At 37.3% G+C, this 12177-nt stretch overlaps 1 pseudogene; it reads left to right on the top strand.

Annotated features, from left to right (window-relative positions):
• The first annotated feature begins 2140 nt into the window (after positions 1-2140).
• Positions 2141-2502, top strand: LOC118881647 (annotated as a pseudogene).
• The last annotated feature ends 9675 nt before the right edge of the window (positions 2503-12177 follow it).

Raw genomic sequence — 12177 nt, 5'->3', positions numbered from 1 at the left:
GGCTTTTGTTTAAACCCCTAAACAGTTTACTCTTATACCTCATACAATGTGAAACTGAGAAATGGGTGACGGTGTGCTTTGAACAGTAATATTGTCCTCAGCCGGTGCTATTAGTGATGCGACAGAGGTATTTAATTAATTACCACTGACATATGTTTGTGCTAATTTATAAGACTGGTTAGCTTGCACATTGCATCTGAACTCTTGCCTGGCGAGGGAGCTTCCTGAATACAAAGCAATTCCTAACTTGAAGCTAAAGAAAGAATGAAAGAAATCCTAGAATATTTTAAGTGACTGGTATTTGTTGAGATCCTCTGGAATCCTGTTTTCAGTGCTTTCCATGTAATGACTGACAACAACCCCACAAAGTTCCTGCAGTAGGTCTTATTATTATGTCTGTTTCACAGAGAAGGAAACTGAGTGCCTGTCTTAATCTGTTCAGGCTGCCCTAACATGGAGGAAGCTCCCTGGAGTCCCTATTATAAAGGCACTAATCCTATTCGTGGGGGCTCCACCCTCATGACCCAGTCACCTCCCAAAGACCCCACCTCCTAATGCCATCATCTTGGGGGTTAGGTTTCACCTTATGAATTTTGAGGGGGGACACAAACATTCAGTCCCCAACAGTACCTGTACGTGAGGGGCTGGTCACAGAGAGCACTCATACGTCTGCTGTTTACACAGCTGTTCACAGGGTTTTTTCAAAGTGCTTCTCTGAGGATTTCAATGCTCAGGAAACAAGATCCTCTCCTGATCCACTGGTGCTTCTCCAAAGGATCATGGGACCTTCCTATGGGGTGGAGAGAGGAATTTAATATCTGAGTTACAGTTCCCAGGGTTCAGAGAGGTTAAGTCATGTGCCTAAGGTCACACAGCTGGTAAGTGAGAGAGCTCTGCTTGTGACCACAGAGACAAATTCCACTCCAGAAGTCACAGGAACTGCTGATGTTCTGTTTGTCCTGGACCACATTCCTCGGGTAGCTAGGAGTGAGGCTAGGCTTATGCAAGGACCTGCTTGCATTCCAGCTGTAGTCCTTACTGCCTGAATCAGGCAGGTGGCTGTTAATCACCCACTACCTGTGGCACCCCTTGGGCTATGAGAGACGCTTATTCCTCTCATCTTAATTAATTTTCAGCTGCTATTTTTGTTTTTGTTTTTTATTCCCCCTGTTGACAAACAGATTCTACACTACTTGTCTCAAACTTCCTTGGTTTCCCTGCAATGTCTAACATGTTACTGGGAAAAGAGAAAAAGAGGGAAACAAAGCATTTCTTCAGTTCTAAGCATACATATATTTCAGTAGATGCTCATTTATTTCCAGATTTTGTATTTGTGAATTTGCCTACTCGCTACAATTTTTTCATCATCCCCAAATGAAAACTTGCAGTACTTTGGTGGTTATTTGCATCCATGCACAGAGTTGCAAAAAATTCCAGTCACTCAACGTGCACATTCCCAGCTGATGTGCACGGCTTTGATGAGACAACCAGGCTTTGTTGTTGCAGTCCTTACACTGCAAACAAGTGCTCTTTTTGAAGTCTGTTTAGCACTACCGCTATTTGCATTTTTGTCCTTTTTATTGGTGATTTCGCTGTTTAAAATGGTCTCCAAGTATAGAGCTGAAGTGCCGTCTGGTGTTCCTAAGTGCAGTAAGGCTGGGACGTGCCTTATGGAGAGAACAGCTAGATAACAGGCAGGGGTCATAGTGCTGCTGGCCCTGAGACCAACATTAATGAATCAACATTAATATTAAAAGGCTTTTAAACAGAAACACACTTAAAACAAAGTTCTGTATTGATTGTTTGATGAAAATGCTGTGACCAGAGGTTTATAGGAACCTAACCTGTATTTCCCCTAAGAACAATGGTTCAGTGTTCGCTAAATCGGTGTTCTCAAAACTTTATGGTACATGACTCCTGTGAATAATGCACCTATTTTGGTCTCAGTTTATGTTCCCAGCAGTCTGTAAGGTAGGTACCATTCCATTCGACAGTTGAAGACACTGCATCTCCGAGAGGCTTAGCAGGTTGCCTGTGGTCACACAAAACCACAAATCAAACCCAGTTCTGCCAGAATGAATCGTCCACGCTCTTTCTATAAAATTTTGCTGTTTCTAGAATTTGCTGGTTGAATCGAATCATGTTGAACATTCAAAAGCACCTCATTGATGGCGTCAATGCAGAACGACTACAAAAAGAACTGTTGGCTTTGCAAAATGACCCACCTCCCGGAATGCCTTTAAATGAAAAGAGTGTTCAAAATTCAATTACACAGTGGACTGTAGATATGGAAGGTGCACCAGGTACCTTATATGAAGGGGAAAAATTTCAACTTCTATTTAAGTTTAGTAGTCGATATCCTTTTGACTCTCCTCAGAGATGACCACCAGAATTCTTTTTATGTTCGAACATGTAACAAGAATCCAAAGAAAACAAAATGGTGGTATCATGATGATATTTGTTGATGCCACTGTTTTCATCCTCCTAGTAGAAGACAGTCCTACTGAGAAAATGAGCACTTTGATCATTCAGTCTTTGAACTTTAACCTTTGACTGGAAATGACCTATAGACAATGAAGACTACTTCCTTTTACTGCATTTTTACTTGTGTGCATTCTGGGCGCATGTTGATCGCTGGTTCAGTCCAGGCAACTGACATGCTTTTATTAGTCATACAGTATTGATGCAAGTGTCAGGAAATGTCAAATATAATTCCATTTTTTATTTTTATTTTTTTAAGCTTTTGGAAAAGTTCCAGGTCCTCATGTACTGTGCAATAACAATGACTTCCTTGGCGGTTTTGGGACGTTCATTGCCGGCAACAGACGTTGTAACAGGAAAAATTTTCATCAACTCCTGCCACCCAATGATTAATGCATGATAGGGCCTATGAAATGAACTTATCCGTTAGAGCGGGATTATAAATAAAGTGAGGGATCCAACATTACTTTGAAAGTCACCCCAACTGCTTATATTTGGATTCTATGCACTGTGAACCTAAGGTTAACAGCATGAATTAACATGCGTTTTTAAAGGACTGTAATGAAAGATCATTGCGTATTTATTGAATTGTTTATATCTGCTGTCAAATTGTTTTGACATGGACGGTTTTCAAGTAACATTGGCAGAGAGGTAGAATATGTTATCCCTCTGGTGAAAATGAATTCATCTGTTGTATATAGTTCCTCAATCTCTGAAGTAAAGGTAATATAGGGTATTGTAAAGTAAATATAGTATTTATAGTAAAGTAAAGGTAATATAGGGTATGAATGGTTTAATAAAAGCTTTATTTTGGAAGAAAAATGACAGTGATGATTAAACTGCTGCAGTCCATAATTTGGGCTTGTTATTTGTACATTAACGATTTTTTTTCCAAGTAGATTATACTCTGTTACTTCCTGCTAGCCATCAGCATAAACCCTGCTGCCTAAACACTGTTTCATTTATTTATGTTTGGAAAATCCGTAAACATTTTTGTCTGCAATTTTGTTTCTTTTGTTATGTTTTAAGTCAAGTTTGAACGTTACAATACTTTAATTGAAAAACTTTTGTCAAGCTTTTCCTTGTAAATTTTCTTTATTTGTAAGCATCATCTTGTCCTTCAATCCTGTACCCTAAAATAAGGAATACATTTTGACAGAGGCTTATTAATGTTTTAACAAAAGAGTGTGGACATTTTTATTTTAAAATTTAGGTAAAAGTACACTATAGAATATGGCATGTTTGCTTATTTGTCTCACACAACCATACAGTTTTGTTCTGGAGGGATTTGTTTTGTTTTGCTTTGCTTTGTTGGTATTTAAGACTTGGCTTACAGCTAGATAATATTTTTCTATAGAAAAAAATTTTTTTGAAGGGTCCAGCTCTCAGTATCATGTAAGCTAATGATACTGTAATTAGGTTCTCTTTTTTTAAAAAAAACTACAATGAGATATCATCTCACACCAGTCAGAATGGGCATCATCAAAAAATCTACAAACAATAAATGCTGGAGAGGGTGTGGAGAAAAGGGAACACTCTTGCACTGTTGGTGGGAATGTAAATTGATACAGCCACTATGGAGAACAGTATGGAGGTTCCTTAAAAAACTAAAAATAGAACTACCATATGACCCAGCAATACCACTACTGGGCATATACCCTGAGAAAACCATAATTCAAAAAGAGTCATGTACCAAAATGTTCATTGCAGCTCTATTTACAATAGCCAGGACATGGAAGCAACCTAAATGTCCATCAACAGATGAATGGATAAAGAAGTTGTGGCACATATATACAATGGAATATTACTCAGCCATAAAATGAAACGAAATTGAGTTATTTGTAGTGAGGTGGATGGACCTAGAGTCTGTCATACAGAGTGAAGTAAGTCAGAAAGAGAAAAACAAATACCGTATGCTAACACATATATATGGAATCTAAGGAAAAAAACCAAAAAGGTCATGAAGAACCTAGGGGCAAGACGGGAATAAAGACACAGACCTACTAGAGAATGGACTTGAGGATATGGGGAGGGGGAAGGGTTAGCTGTGACAAAGTGAGAGAGTGGCATGGACATATATACACTACCAAACGTAAAATAGATAGCTAGCGGGAAGCAGCCGCATAGCACAGGGAGATCAGCTCGGTGGTTTGTGACCACCCAGAGGGGTGGAATAGGGAGGGTGGGAGGGAGGGAGACGCAAGAGGGAAGAGATATGCGAACATATGTATATGTATAACTGATTCACTTTGTTATAAAGCAGAAACTAACACACCATTGTAAAGCAATTATACTTCAATAAAGATGTTTTTAAAAAAAAGCAATTAATGTATTTTATAAATTACCTTTTCACATATGCAAAATCTGTTTCTACTACAATGTTACTTTTACTAATGCCTATTGTTGCACTCTTTTTGACATATCCTGCAGTGAATATATGAATCAATTTGGGCTTAAAAATGAAAGCCAGTTGGCTAAAAGGTTTGAAATATGTACCCCAGCAAAACCTTCCAATCAATAATTGGCAAAGAATATTTTACAAATTGTTTTTAATCTCTGTATAGATGACATTTTGTAGCTTTGTACATGTTAATTAAAAGCATATAATTTTACACTCTAAAAGTATAATTGTTGAACTCAGGGGTGGGTAGACTTCTAAAGTATGTCTGCTGTAGAAATAACTTGAAAAAAAATTTTAAACTATGGCCAGCCACCAAGTTGTGTACACTGTTTATACTGTTAGCAACTGCCACTGTTTAAACTTAGAAACATTTTTGTTCTTGACTAGATATACATAAGTTCTCACAGTAGTAGTCTCTACCAGTATTATTAGTTGGCTGATTCAACAAGACAAAAAAATGTTTTTTGGAATGCTTTGAACTACTCTTAGTTTTTAACTGCTTTTTAATATGAAAATTGCAGCTGTAAATTATGTATTTTTCATATTTTACATAACTGCTCTAAACTACTGATTCACTTGATCATTCTCTGGGGTGGGGTAGGGGGTCTCTCTCTGTACTGCTGGTCCTCTTACTAAAACCCTTTTATAAAGAAATGACCTGTGACATTTATTCACCAAAGGAATTAATATACCAGGTCAAAGATTAACAATGCTACTGTATAGATTAATAGGTCATATATAGCCTCAATTGAGTTTTTTAATACAAATAATAGTATTTTAACATACCTCTCTCTCTACATAGAGATACCGTACAATAAATTAAAATGACATAGAGGAAAGTAAAGGAAAACCAAATAATTTTGGTACATTTTATGGTTTAAGGAGAAGAAGATAGGATGAAATATCCTAAAATATAGAAGCACCAACCATTCAAAATTTGCAATCTGTTAACACCTTATGCATTACTTCCTTGAACTTAGGAATCATTGAAAACTCCTGTACACTTAGATTTAATTAAGTTAATTTTAAATGTAAGTTACATAATTGAAAGACATAAGATGTTTACCTGAGTCATTGCTTAAGAGAGGGCAATTAACAGTTTTGTAATAATAAAAAGAATATTTCTCTGTACTGCATTGTTGAATGACAACCAGAGTAACTAAGAAAGTGTACATAGGAACATGCTACTTCCCTCTTCCCTGCATTCCCTCTATGAGGTACTATCTGCTGCATAGGTCTACAGAATTATACCTTCAGATTTAGGACAATATGTACTCTGTTCTTTTTTATTTATTTATTTTAAGGTCATTCTTCTGGTTTGCCAAATTCTGTTAAGGCAGTGATACATTCAGTTCCTTATTTTGCATGAACCTGGTGTCCTTTCAAAAAAAAAAAATTATGTCAAGTAGGTAACTAATACCATAGATTTTAAAGAGAGAAACGGTTTTCAGTTTTTTAAGATAAATTTTTAAAAATAAATTTTACGGCTGTTCTCTTAAGGGATTTAATATTCATCTCTAAAGGACTTACTTGTAATGTACAAATTCCTCTTTTTTAGCTAGCAGGGAAATAAGGCTTTTTTTAAATCCTCGGAAGAAAATGCTAAAAATAGCTTTTATATAGAGTTCATCTGGAGAAAGAGCGTAATACTTATTGTTTTGACTAGGTACATAAATATCTGGTATAAAGTAACTAGAATAGTTTACTACTTTTTCCCTTCTGAAATTTTAAGTATATGCAGAAATATATATCATTAGATTCCTGTGGTGGATAATAATTTCTTCAGATCCTAGAATAGGTATCTAGTGACTGCTTAATTGTTCCCAGATTGCATCAAAGATGAATTGAAATGAGTAATGATTTGAAAACGGTATGTAACCACATATTACTTGTTTCTGGTAATCGTCTTATTTTTTATAAAGAGCTGAGGCTTGACCATATGATTCTTTTCTGAGGATTCATTGTTATCAAAATCAGCTACTGCACTATTCTGTCATGCTAATGCCTTTGCATCATTAAGATCTGTGAAGAAGTTATCTTTTAATCTGCACCTCCTGGCCCTAATCCTCTTTGCAGACTTTATTTTTCTTCCTTCCTGTCTACTCACAGATACCAATGGATCAGTCTTCAGTGTCCCTCTGACCTCTCAGTTTTTCTTCCCTCTTTCCTCCCTTCTTTCCTTCCTTCCCTTTCCTCTCCCTTTCCCTTTCTTGAGGTTAGGAAATCAAGAGGAGGATTATTAAAATTATATCAGAAAAATATTTTAATAAAAAGACTCCATCCTACAAATAAAATAAAGAATTTCCGATACCTAATTTTAGTCCATCAGTAGATGGCTAAACTTGTTGAATAACTGACTACTTGATAAATAAGCTGTTGTTAGCTATAATTTAGTTCTTAAATACTGGTATTGAGGGAATTTCGTTTACTCTTTGGATGTGACTCCTCTCTCAAAGCCTCATTATTGCCCAAATGAATTAAATTACTTATTTTGGTGAAAGTGTTTTTCCATTTAAGTTTCTAAACCATTTTGTGATTTGGAACTATTTTCTAAAAATAATAATTTATGGGAGACTTTTACTTTCTCAGCATAAATTAAAGACAGACTTATATACACCATTACCATTAGAGGCCCGTGGAATCTAAGCATGTACTTCAAACTTAGATCTCTGTCCTTCAAGTTGAAGTTCTGGTTCTATGGTCCTGATAATTGAGGTGTTTATTGTGACTTTAATTCTCAAATGTTAGCACTGGGACTTATAGTTGGGGATGAATCTCCAAAATTATTACATGAATACCTTTCTTATGAAAAATTTTTTGTTAATAAAACAGTGTGATATCTGACGCCATTTTGAATATGTGGAAGGAATGTTTGAATAGAAGCCAATACGTCTTCACATACCTAAAGAACTCTAGTTTTGCAAGTTGAGCGCAGTTGATTGTGAAAGGAGAAACAGTTCTTGTTCTATTTCTTGGCACATACACCCTCAGGGTTTTGAGAAAAGTTTGCTCCTACAATAATTCTCAGAGCTGTTTTCTCAAAGGCAAAAGCATGGTTTCAAAACTCACTGGGCTTTAGGGCTTCCCTGGTGGCGCAGTGGTTAGGAATCTGCCTGCCAATGCAGGAGACACAGGTTCGAGCCCTGGTCCGGGAAGATCCCACATGCCGCGGAGCAACTAGGCCCGTGCGCCACAACTACTGATCCCGCGCTCTAGAGCCCGCGAGCCACAACTACTGAAGCCCGCGCGCCTAGAGCCCGTGCTCCGCAACAAGAGAAGCCACTCCAACGAGAAGCCCGCGCACCGCAACAGAGTAGCCCCTGCTCACCGCAACTAGAGAAAGCCCGTGCACAGCAATGAAGACCCAACGAAGCCAAAAATAAATTTAAAAAAAAAACAAAAAAACTCACCGGGCTTCGGCTTGTTAGGTGTGACTTCACTTGTCAGATTTCCTGGCACATCAAATTACTGAATAATCTTGCTTCTCTAATTAAAAACCTGTAACAGGACAAATAAAGAATTTGGTAGATTGTGTCAGATACCCTGGAAATGCAAGTCTCTTCATAGTTAATCACAGATTGTTTACATAATGCAAATTGATTGCCAACCTCAAGGAACATAGTTATTTGAATAGATTATTAGGTCAGTTATCTAGTAGCCAAAAATCAGGTGCATGTTCGAGTCATAATGGATATGTTATTTTTAGTTGGTACCATTTTTCTCTCAATATTCAGAAATACAGATTGCGCATTTTAATAGGAATGGAAGCTCATGCTTGAAGATTTGCATAGGGCAGATGTATGTATTTTATAAAATCAAGTTGTAAAATATGTAAAGCTACTGCTTTTTAAATAAAATATAAATATTGACAGATAAATCTATATATTATATATTTTAAATACATGTATCAAACTTTTGTTAGTTGAACATAAACTACATTGTGTACTTTATGGAATTCAGTAACTTTTAATAAAAAAGCAGTTGTCAATGAAAAAAAAAAAGCACCTCATTTTTAAATTGGGGTACAGGCTGACCTCGGAGATACTGTGGATTCAGTTCCAGACAAATGCAATAAAGTGAGTTATGCAATAAACTGAGTTACATGAATTTTTCGGTTTCTCGGCACATATAAAATTTATGTTCCCACTGTATTGTAGTCTATTAAATGTGCAAAAGCATTATGTCTAAAAAAATGTTCATGCCTCAATTAAAATATACTTTATTGCTAAAAAGTGCATCACCTGAGCCTTCAGTGAGTCATGATAGCATCAAAGATCACGGATCACAGGTCATCATAACAAACATAATAATAACGAAAAAGCTTGAACTATTGCGAGAATTACCAAAATGTGACACACAGACACGAAGTGAGCAAATGCTGTTGGGAAAATGGTGCTGATAGACTTGCTTGATGCAGGAATGCCACAAACCTTCAATTTATTTAAAAAAAATCTGGGAAGTGTGATAAAATGAAGCACAATGAAATGAGGGATGCCTGTAGCTTTTTCTTGTTTCCATCTCTTCTCACTCTAGAAGGAGGTAGTTTATAGGGTGATGAGCTCGGGCAAAACAAAACACCCCAAGACAAGACAAAGTTCCTAGTGCCTTGGGAGAAGCAAAGTAAAAGTTTAAATATACCTTTTTAATCTAGAAGAGAGGGTGAATCTTAAATCAGTAAAACCACTGCATTTTTGCCTTTCTATTGATTTCTTTTTTTTTTTTAAATAGATCTTTGTTGGAGTATAATTGCTCCACAATACTGTGTTAGTTTCCTCTTGATTTCTTTGTTTCAGTTAGCAAGACTTTTTTTTTAGGTTAGTTAGGCTCTTTTATAAGTTTTTATGTTGAGATTTTTATGCTTTCATTTGTTTTGCTTTGAGCACCTAATGATTTCTTTTACTGTCTTTTATGTCTGATCTGCCCCGAACAGTCATAAGAATGGCCCATAAGCTAGTTTCTCCAGCAATCCATGCATTGCTGTGTGAAACTTTATAAAGGAGAGGGTCATGTGACTCACAAGTCATCTGAGGACACCCTGCCCCATTTCCTTACAATTGACACAAGCCCCCTATCCCACACTCAGCTGGAAAATTTGATCTCTGCTCCAAGATTTCTGCAGATTCCAGGGTCATATATTCTTAAGGTTACCTCTAGTTCTAACTTCCTGTTAATCTCACCACAGTCTCATTCTGAGGAGGACTATGCAGATATGGACACCATAAACTTTTCCTTAATTTTCTGCGTCCAAAATTCACAAAAGACATTTATTTGGTGTGTGTCTTAAAAGAAAGTTTAAGGTGATGGATGACTTCTACCCAGCACACAACTTGAAAACTGATTTTTAGGCACACGAGATCTAAAAAATCCTTCAGCTATTCCTGTTTCTTATTTTTTTTTAAATTGACCATTTCTGGCTTCTTTGCTGGATTTATTCTGTGACTTTTCCCTTTTCCTCTGTCTCTCACTTTTCCCAACCCAAAATGTCTGGAGTACAAAGCTGGTCATCTATCTCTCTTTCTTTTTTTTACTATCCTTCTACACTTCAAACTTATTATCAAGATGTCTTCCTAAAAAAGACAGGATCCCCTAAAGAGTATTTTCATGCCAGCTATAAAAATAACATTTTTAACTCCCTTTTTAGGGAGTGGAAGCTTCATAGAAGGGAGAATTGGATGAGTTTACCAGGGATTTAAAGAATCAAGACCATGAAAGTGAGTCGAAAATACTACCATCGGAGAAAAATTGGATTTTGCATCTTTGTCTCTGTTTGACATTCTGCCCACGGCAGTTCTTATACTGATTGTTCACTTCTCTAAGAAGAATGTAGGTTCCACTCCCAGCCTCAGACGATGTCACTTTCAAAGAAAGATGGCCAAATCACTTCAAAATGATGGGATTGCATAGAAAATGTGAGCAGGTGGGATTGGAGTGATAGCCCATTTTTGGTGTGCGTTTTCTCACAATTTCCCAGATATGTGGGACAGATTTTAGTGGAGAAGACCTACTCCTTCATTTCAAATAACAATATTAACTCCAATAATCACCAATACTTACTTAGGGTTTACTGTATGAGTGTTTCCCATTATTTAATGATATTATTTTACTCATTGATCTTCACCATGAACCAACAAGGCAGGCACTATTTTCATCCCCATTTTACAGATGAGGAACTGAGGCAGAGACGTCATCCAGGGTGGTTACAAACCAAGGCAGTTTGGCTCCAGAACCCATGTTCTTACCCGCCATGCTGCTCAGTCTCTCTCTGATTTCACAAATAGTAATGCCAGGGGACTGCTGAGCCCAGTGGCTCAACACACAGTGATTGGAACACCAAGACCATATGTTAAATCCTGCCAGATCCTTCAAGCATCAGCCCAAATGCCACATCCACAGAGCAGTCTTTCCCATACCAGGATCATTTCCTCTGTCCCATTCCCACTGGCCCATGTACTGTTTAGTACATAATTGCTAAGTAATCATCTGTGCAGTTAATACTTTATCTCCTCAGCTAAAATGCAATCTCCATGCGAACAAGGATCACCTCTCTGTCACCACTGCCTTTCCAATACCCAGCAGAGTGTCTGACACATAGTGTGGCTTCAACAAATATTGGCATAAAGGATGCATGAATAAGAATGGACACAGAAGTGCATAATTCCAACTCCTTCCAGAGCAGGGCTTCGCAGATTCCACACTAAGCAGAGAAAAGAACACTTTCTTAATGGTTGAATTTTACTAATAACCCCAGCTTATTATGAGATTACACTTTTGCAGGTTAAGTTCTTTGGGAACGAACATAGCAAGGGAGGGTTTATTTAATGATAGCAGCTATCATTGGGAGGTACATATTATATGCAGGTGCCGTGCTAAATGTTTCATACCATTATCTTACCTGGTTCTTATAACCCGTGGGTGACAGAGGCCCAGAGGACTTAGTAACTTGACCAAGGTGACATCACTGGCAGGAAGGCCTGGGATTTGAACCCCGGCAGGTCTGGCTGATGGCAAAGCCCTTGCTCTCAGTCACCCAGTTATAAGAATCCATTAGGGCTCCTGACGCCTTATTTTTACAAACATTTCTCCATGCTCCAACACACATTTATATTCACGGAGAGTCTTCTAGAAGACATAAATGTGGAGCCCTGTGCATAGAACAGTGCCTGGCACTTAAAAAGGTTTGTTGAATAGACGAATGGTTAGAAAGGCCTTTCTTACTTCATTGTATTGAATATGTTATTGAAATAAAGTTCCCACCGTTTATGAAAGGGTGTCTACTTCTTATCTATTTCTTGTCT

Source organism: Balaenoptera musculus, chromosome 15, assembly GCF_009873245.2.
Source record: "Balaenoptera musculus isolate JJ_BM4_2016_0621 chromosome 15, mBalMus1.pri.v3, whole genome shotgun sequence".
Taxonomy (NCBI): domain Eukaryota; kingdom Metazoa; phylum Chordata; class Mammalia; order Artiodactyla; family Balaenopteridae; genus Balaenoptera; species Balaenoptera musculus.
The sequence above is the reverse complement of the archived record's forward strand: the minus strand, read 5'-3'. Positions and strand labels throughout refer to the sequence as shown.